The sequence below is a fragment of the Heteronotia binoei genome, chromosome 15, assembly GCF_032191835.1.
Source record: "Heteronotia binoei isolate CCM8104 ecotype False Entrance Well chromosome 15, APGP_CSIRO_Hbin_v1, whole genome shotgun sequence".
In the NCBI taxonomy this organism is placed as follows: Eukaryota; Metazoa; Chordata; class Lepidosauria; order Squamata; family Gekkonidae; genus Heteronotia; species Heteronotia binoei.
The window spans coordinates 8,419,650-8,428,130 of NC_083237.1; positions in this window are offsets into that span (position 1 = coordinate 8,419,650).

An 8,481-nucleotide genomic window follows, 5' to 3' on the forward strand; every position below is an offset into this window, starting at 1 on the left:
GTATAGGATGCCAGAGGCCTCCCAGGCTTTTTGTACCATTTTCTTTAACATGCATATCATTTTTTGGTATTCCTGTCTCCTTGCTTTTAGCATCTCTTCACTTATCATGTTCATTCATTGTTATGCTTTTACAGTGTTACTCTTAGTGCCTCTGCCTGCTCCAGAACCACTTATTTTGGAAGGGGTGTTGAAAGACCTGAGTCAGATTGAGGTGACAAGAGATGAGGTCCTACAACTGATAGACAAATTAAAAACTAATAAGTCACCAGGTCCGGATGGCATACATCCAAGTTGAATTTATGGATCTTCTGACAAAAATATGTAATCTTTCATTGAAATCTGCCTCCGTTCCTGAGAACTGGAAGGTAGCAAATGTCACCCCCATCTTTAAAAAGGGTTCCAGAGGAGATCTGGAAAACTACAGGCCAGTCAGTCTGACTTCAATACCGGGAAAGTTGGTAGAAACCATTATCAACGACAGAATGAGTAGGCACATTGATGAACACGAGTTATTGAGGAAGACTCAGCATGGGTTCTGTAAGGGAACTAACCTGTTACATTTCTTTGAGGGGGTGAACAAACATGTGGACAAAGGAAACCCGATAGATATTTACCTTGACTTCTAGAAGGCTTTTGATAAAGTTCCTCATTAAAGGCTCCTTAGTAAGCTACCTTCTTCTGAACTACCTTCTTCTGAACTCTTGAAGGACTGATCCTAACAAGAGTGATCCTTTTTTGTAAGATTTAACAACTCCTTCCAGAGGGAGAAGAGGGAACCTTTGGTAAATGTGGTCACTTTGCAGCCAGTGAGACTCACAGTAGTCCTTATGAGATGCTGGATTCGGAAGGCAAACTTGTCAATTGCTGGCCACAAATAGCCATCAGGGAATTGGGGATTAGTGAGGAAGGAGGCCAATCTGGGTTTAAATTTAGTGAAATACCAGTAAAATTTAGGAGACAAGTTGCTGAAATAGTTGAGAAGGTGAGGAGCAGGATCATGAAAATGCTTTGGCTGGCTGGGACCTCTTGGGTGAGGATGAAATGCCACAGATTATGTTGGAGATAAGATCTGCCATGGAGAACTGGCATGCAGGGATGTGACATTGTGGATTAATCCCTCATCTGCGGCAGGAGAAGGGGACACCCTGTAACATAGAGACTAGTTTAGCAAGAGACACCAAAAGCCAATCTTGTATCTGGCCTTTGAGTATCTGGCCAAAATTGAGATTTGATTATTGTGCATTGTCTACTACTTCATGGCACAGGGTGTTAAAGCTGCAGTATTGCAGTCCTAAGCTCTGCTCATGACCTGAGTTCGATCCCTGGCAGAAGCTGGGTTTTCAGGTAGCCAGCTCGAGGTTGACTCAGCCTTACATCCTTCCAAGGTTGGTAAAATGAGTACCCAGCTTGCTGGGGGGAAAGTGTAGATGACTGGGGAAGGCAATGGCAAACCACCCCATAAAAAGTCTGCCATGAAAACGTGAAAGCAACATCACCCCAGAGTCAGAAACAACTGGTGCTTGCACAGGGGACCTTTCCTTTCATTTCCTACTTTCCCAAACTGTCAGAAGCCTCAGGGGCTTCAACATACTTCCAATGAGAGAGCTCTGGAGGGTTTAAATTTTCCAGCGTATGAAGGTGCCAAAGAGGCAGCCATTTTGGCTGGACTTTATTTAAAAGGCATTTTGGAGTTCCTTTAGGAATGTGTTTGCACTCCCAAATCCCATTTTTGTACCCAAACTGATTTCGTTAAAGAGGAATCACAGCGGGGAAAGACTGGCAAAAGCATATTATTGGGACAGACCCAGGGTCAAATTAGCAAGGAAGCTGACAACCTGGTTACAACGCATCAAGGGTTTATTTGCAACATATAAGTACATGGAAGAACAACCATTCCTTCTACCCAGAGAACACTTGGAATTGTGCTTCTGGCTAGTGGCAAGGAACACTTGCTAACTAAGCATTCTTACACCCTTGTCACATGACTCAATATCAGGACCAACTGGGGACAGAAATATGACAAAAATACTAATAATGAAATGTTGCAGTTGTGATATGCCCCCAGTCTAGCTGTATTGCTTGTTCCATTTTTTTTTTTTTTACTTTTTCAAAATTTTATTGAGTCATCAATATTTTCCAACAATTCTTTTACATAGAGAAAAAAAGGAAAATACTCTTACTATTACACACATATCTTTCATCCTTAAGGAGGTATTTAGGGATACAAATTAATAAGAGAAAAAAAAGAATACATCACCAACATCCATTTACCAAGTAATTAACAAATACTACTACTAATGTAGTATGTTATTTCTTTTTCCTATCCAATTATAAAATTTTACCCATTTTCTACTAGCTTCACTTTCAGATATCCCTTTTAGCAAGTTTGATAAAATATCTGACTCTGCAGCCTGAAGGATTTTAGCTATGACTTCACTCATATCTGGACATATCTTTTGTCTCCAGTATTTAGCGAATACAATTCGCGCCGCAGTGATAATGTAAATTGTTAAATATTCATCCTCTAAGGGGACCTCTTTTCTGACAAATGAGAGAAGCATTAACTCGGGTTTAAAACAAATATTAACATCAAGTATTGCCTTCAACATACCGTAGAGACTCAACCAAAATTTTTTAACAACTTTACATGTCCACCAAATGTGATAAAAGGAGCCTATTTCTGATTCGCACTTCCAACATTTGGGAGATAAAACTTTGTTAATCTTGGAGAGCTGAAGGGGGGTAATATACCACCTGTGGAACAACTTAAAAAAATTTTCACGAAAATTAACAGGTTTTATTACCTTATAATTTATTTTCCAGAAAATCTCCCATTTTTCCATCTCAATATTTTTCTGAAAGTTTTGGGCCCATTTAATCATTGGTTCTTTAACCATTTCATCCTCTAGTTTTATTTGTGTGATATAATTATAAACTGTCTTAATTACCTTATCTTCTTTCAAAAGTAAAATCTTATCAAAGTCAAAATTAACCTTGGTGAATCCTACCCTTCTGTCCTTATTGTACTTTGTTATAATCTGATTCATTGTCCACCAGTCTAGTTTTATTCCACGAGTCTCCAAGTCTTCTTTTTTAATTAGCTTATCCTCATCATCTAGCAAGTCTTGATATCTTGTCCTCATTGAGGAGTCCCATAAAACTGGGTGGATTGAAGCCTCTTCTGGCGACAACCACCTCGGAGTCTTACTATATATCAATGTTCTAACTTTCACCCAGACTTCATATATAGCCTTACGGATTAGATGATTTTAAAAATATTTTTGGGCTTTAGTTACATACCATATGTTCGCATGCCAACCGCTTGTTCCATTTTTTGATGTTACATTTTTATTAAGTTTGATGGTAATTATGGATCCCGTAAACTGTTTTCTGACTGTGGTGTGGAGTCTCTTTGTCTCGATAGAGCAGTTACTGTTCCAAAGAGCTCCCCCTTTAGGTTAGTTTAGCGACTGACTTGGAAAATGACATCAATTCCCACCCTCCTCTTCGATCGGTACAAATTATGCCATGGGGATTACACCATGGGGATAAGGAGTGAGGTGGGTCCAACTGTCTTCTATGTTGCTGTTCTTCAAACTGAAGACCCAGACCTAAAACAAAGGAAAAACAGAGTATAAATATTTTAATCAATAAAACAATAAATTTTACTCAGTGGAGTGTAAGGATAACAGTAAAACATGGCATCCAAACTGAAAACACTGACTTCCACACATCTCAACGGTGGCAACAGAATGCTTATTTTTTTTTGTATATGATATAGTGGATTTTTTTCATGAACTTTGACAGGATCATGGGATCATTTTTGCAAAGGATCCCTTGCTGTTGTTGAAATGTCTTGGTTCTCCCTGACAACACTTGTGACTTGTAAATGCTAAATAAAATGAGAAGTCTGTGTTTCTCTTTTTTTGATGCACATCCAAATAGACTTTGTCTCACTGTGGTTTCTCGGACACAATAATACACAGCGGAGTCTGCAGCTGTCACTGAGTTCAGCTGGAGGGAGAACTGGTTTGTGGAGCTGTCTGCAGAAATGGTGGCACGGCCTCGGAGAGAAGAGGCATAGTACTTGCTCCCATCGTATGGGTATATATCTGCAACCCATTCAAGACCTTTCCCAGGAGCCTGACGGATCCAGTCCCACTCATAACTACTGTCAGTGATGGAGACTCCTGTCACTTTACAGACCAGATTGAGAGTCTCTCCAGGTCTCAGGGTTCCCGGTCCTGAAGATGTGAGTTGAATGTCTGAAAAGGCCCCTTGAAAAATGAGAACATTGCAATGAATTCAGAGCATCATACAACTGGAAGAGTAGCTAAACCAATGGTTCTAAAATTCTCACAAACTCTATGCTTACCTCTCAGAGTGGCCACCAAGAAAAATACAAAAAATATGATTAATTTCATGATGTAGTAATAATAATAACAAAATAATGCTTAGCTTGATGGGAAGGATGAAGTTCTGACCAAGGAATAGATGTGAGCTTCCTAAATGTTCGGTTTCCTTTTGAGATCCTTTTGCCCCATCAAATTCAAATAGGATTTGCATATGTCCCTCCTCCTGTAATCTATGGAGGGGTGGAATTCTAGCAGGAGCTCCTTTGCATATTAGGCCACATCACCTGACGTAGGCAATCCTCCAGGAGTTTACAAGGCTCTTTTTTGTAATCTTTTGGAGGATTGGCTACCTCAGGGGTGTGTGGCCTAATATGCAAAGGAGCTCCTGCTAGAATTCCACCCCTGGATCTAGGCAATATAATGATGTTTTTAGAAGCATGCTAAGTAGATCTGCTGCTGTCTTTCCTCCAGTGTTATCTGAGGAAGAGTAATTGAAGTAGACCAGAGAGACAGCAAAGGGCAGCCCATGGGAGTTCCCCAGTACCATATGCCCTGCCCAGTTTGATTGTTGATCGTGGAATGGAGGGATTTCCCAGTGAATTTTATAGACAGTCCTCGGTGATTTTGATATGCTATCTGGCAACATTGTTTGTATGTTAGCAGAGGGTGTTATTCCAGACACACAGGAAGAATCTCTACGGTAGTTTTGAAACTGGGCAAGGATGCTACATGCCTGGAATCATATGGGCCATTCACCGTCCTAAATCTGGATCTCAAAATATTAGCTACTCTCTTGGCACTATAACAATGGCTATAATATGCCATGAGGAGAACAAAGACCAAACTGTTTTTACAGTCCACCAGGAGATGCAGCTAGGAGCAGTGTTCCCTCTAAGTTGAGTTGGCATGAGCTAGCTCACAGATTTTTGGTCTCCAGCTCACACATTTTTGTCTTAGCTCAGGAAGGATGACCCCAGAGCACACTAATTTATGCAGTAGCTCACAACTTTAATGCCAGTAGCCCACAAAGTAGAATATTTGCTCACAAGACTCTGCAGCTTAGAGGGATCATTGGTTAGGAGAGTATTAAATATAGTTCCTTATAGTAACCAAATAGCAAAAAAAAAAATGCTATTCTTATGTCAGTCTCTTAATCTCACTTTGGAGTGATGGGTGGATAATAAATGTCTCTTTCTGCCATTGTTCTTGATAACACCTTTCTTATCTGTTTGTGACAGCAGATAAGAAACAGGCCCTTGAGACCTTGAAACAGGCCCGTTTCCCACATTACTTAGACATTAACAAGTCCTTCTATGTTTAAATGATACATTTCACGGTGTTTTAAATGAAAATGGGGATAGAAACAAGAGAGCCCAATTGCTGACAGAAATGTAAATGATCATGAAAGAGAAACAAAATGGCGGTGGGGTATGTGGGTGGTTGGGATGGTAATTTTGCTACAGTAAGTTTATCAGAGATATTTGTAAATTTCTGCTGCTTGAGAAACACATATACGCCCCAGAGGTTGTTGTGATCAGCTACGCAACACTTCCTCACCACCTAGGGTTGCCAGGTGGGGGCAAGGGATCCCTCGGTTTGGAGACCCTCCCCCTGCGTCAGGGACGTCAGAAAGCAGGGGGGGGGGGAGGGAAATGTCTGCTGGGATCTATTATTCCCTATGGAGATTTATTCCCATAGAAAATCATGGAGAATTGATCCGTGGGTATCTGGGGCTCTGGGGGGGGGGCTGTTTTTTGAGGTAGAGGCACCAAATTTTCAGTACAGCATCTAGTGCCTCTCCCCAAAATACCCCCCAAGTTTCAAAATGATTGGACCAGGTGGTCCAATTCTATGAGCCCCCAAAGAAGGTGCCCCTATCCTTTGTTATTTCCTATGGAAGGAAGGCATTGAAAAGGTGTGCTGTCCCTTTAAATGTGATGGCCAGAACGCCCTTTGGAGTTCAATTATGCTTGTCACAGCCTTGATCTTGGCTCCACCCCTAATGTCTCCTGGCTCCACCCCCAAAGTCTCCTGGCTCCAGCCCCAAATTCCCCAGATATTTCTTGAATTGGACTTGGCAACCCTATGACCACCCCTGGCCCTAAGGATGTCCGACTCACCTCAACCAGGGCCAGGGCCTTTTCAGTCTTGGCCCCTGCTTGGTGGAATCAGCTCCCTGTGGAGATCTGGGTCCTACTTGAACTACTGCCATTTCGTAGAGCCTGGAAGATGGAGCTGTTCCACTGGGCTTATAGTTGAGGCAGCGGGTGTCCTATTATTCCATCATTTGGCCTTCCTTGTGGTGATATTGTGCCCTACTGCAGTGCTATCTTATTGCTACTACCATTCTTTAATGTGAGCCTATAACTGGTTACTTGAAATGCTGTGCCCTTTCCACTGGTGGCGCATTTTATTTATTGTTTTATTGTTTTTACTGTTTAATTTTAATGTGGTGTTTTAACTTTGATCTGTAGGTTTTTATTGTTATTATTATATATTGTGATCCTCCTTGAGCCCGTTTACAGGAAAGGGCGGAATATAAGCCTACTAAATAAATAAATAAATACATAACACCTTCATAGCATTTGCCATTTGTTTCTACTCAGCCTTGTTTCATTTTCTATAAGGGCTTCAGACTTTTAGCTCTCTGGCACCACCTTTGGATCCTTTTCTGAAATGTTCCTACAGGGAAGGGGTTTTGCCTGAGCTCTGCTAGGATCTCTCTCTTACACTGTCTCTTGCACAATAACACACGGCAATGTCTTCTGCTTTCAAGCTGTCCAATTGGAGGTTGAAGTTGGAGGTGTCCTTGGTGGCTGTGAATCACCCTTGGATTGTGGGGGAATAATCACTGTTCCCAGTACCAGGATGATAGTACCAGACAAGCCATTCCAATGCTTTGCTAGGCTTCCGCATGATCCAGCTCATATAGTAGCTTTTAATATCAAATCCAGTGGTGGCATCAGACAGTTTATGGGATTCTCCTGGTTGTCACTGCAGGATCTGACTGGATGAGAACCACCTGTGAGAGGACACCTTGTAGGAACACAAAAAAGGGGAGAATGGGTTGAGAGAGGAACAGCAACAAATCATGGGGAGCATGTGGAACCCAAATATAGTGGTGGAAGGCACCGGATTCTACAAGATCAATATACATGGGGAGCCAGCCAAGAAAATGAGCGCGAGCAACAAGAACAGCATAGCAGAATGATTGACGAGATCTCAACCGGCCTGCGTCTCCTGAGCCAGGAAATCTCCTGAGTCTGCATCTCTTGAGATGAAGAGTCTTTGAAGGCTTGAGAGCCAGTTTAGTGTAGTGGATAAGTGCGTGGACTCTTATCAGGGAGACATGGGTTTGATTCTCTGCGCCTCCACTTGCAGCTACTGGAATGGCCTTGGGTCAGCCAAAGCTCTCACAGAGTTATCCTTGAAAGGGCAGCTGCTGTAAGAGCTCTCTCAGCCCCACCTACATCACACGGTGTGTGTTGTGGGGGAGGAAGGTAATGAAGATTGTAAGCTGCTCTGAGATTCAGAGAGAAGGATGGGGTATAAATCCAATAACATCATCATCTTCTTCTTCTTGTGCTTGTCTTGCATAACTCACAGCCATTATTTATCCAAGATCACTCCCCTTCAGAATGTGGTGTAAAAATGGATCTGTTGAGAATGCAGTCACCTGGGGTGAGGTGATCTGCTGACCAACTTGTGCCATGCCTCTCTCCTTCCGAGGCTCCTTTGGATGACACTGTGTTTTGGGGGTGGGGGTGGGGGTGGTTGCCAATCCCCTAGAAAGCACTCATAACAATCACAGTGGAGAAGAGGGCTTTTTTGGTCTCTAGGGGTAGGCCTGGGAAGCCCTGGATTGTGGCCATCTGCCCTGACAGTTCTGGTGTGGGATTGATCAAGTGCCGTCTTCTAAACTCTTAAGAGCACTGGTCCTAACAACATTGATTCTGTTTCATAAGGTTTATGGACGGCAACTCCTTCCAGAGGGGGAAGAGGGAATTTGGGTCTCTTTGCAGCTGGTTAGCAGAGCCCCGTGGCACAGTGTGTTAAAGTTGCAGTACTGCAGTCCTAAACTTTGCTCACGACCTGAGTTCGATTCCCGGCAGAAGCTGGGTTTTCA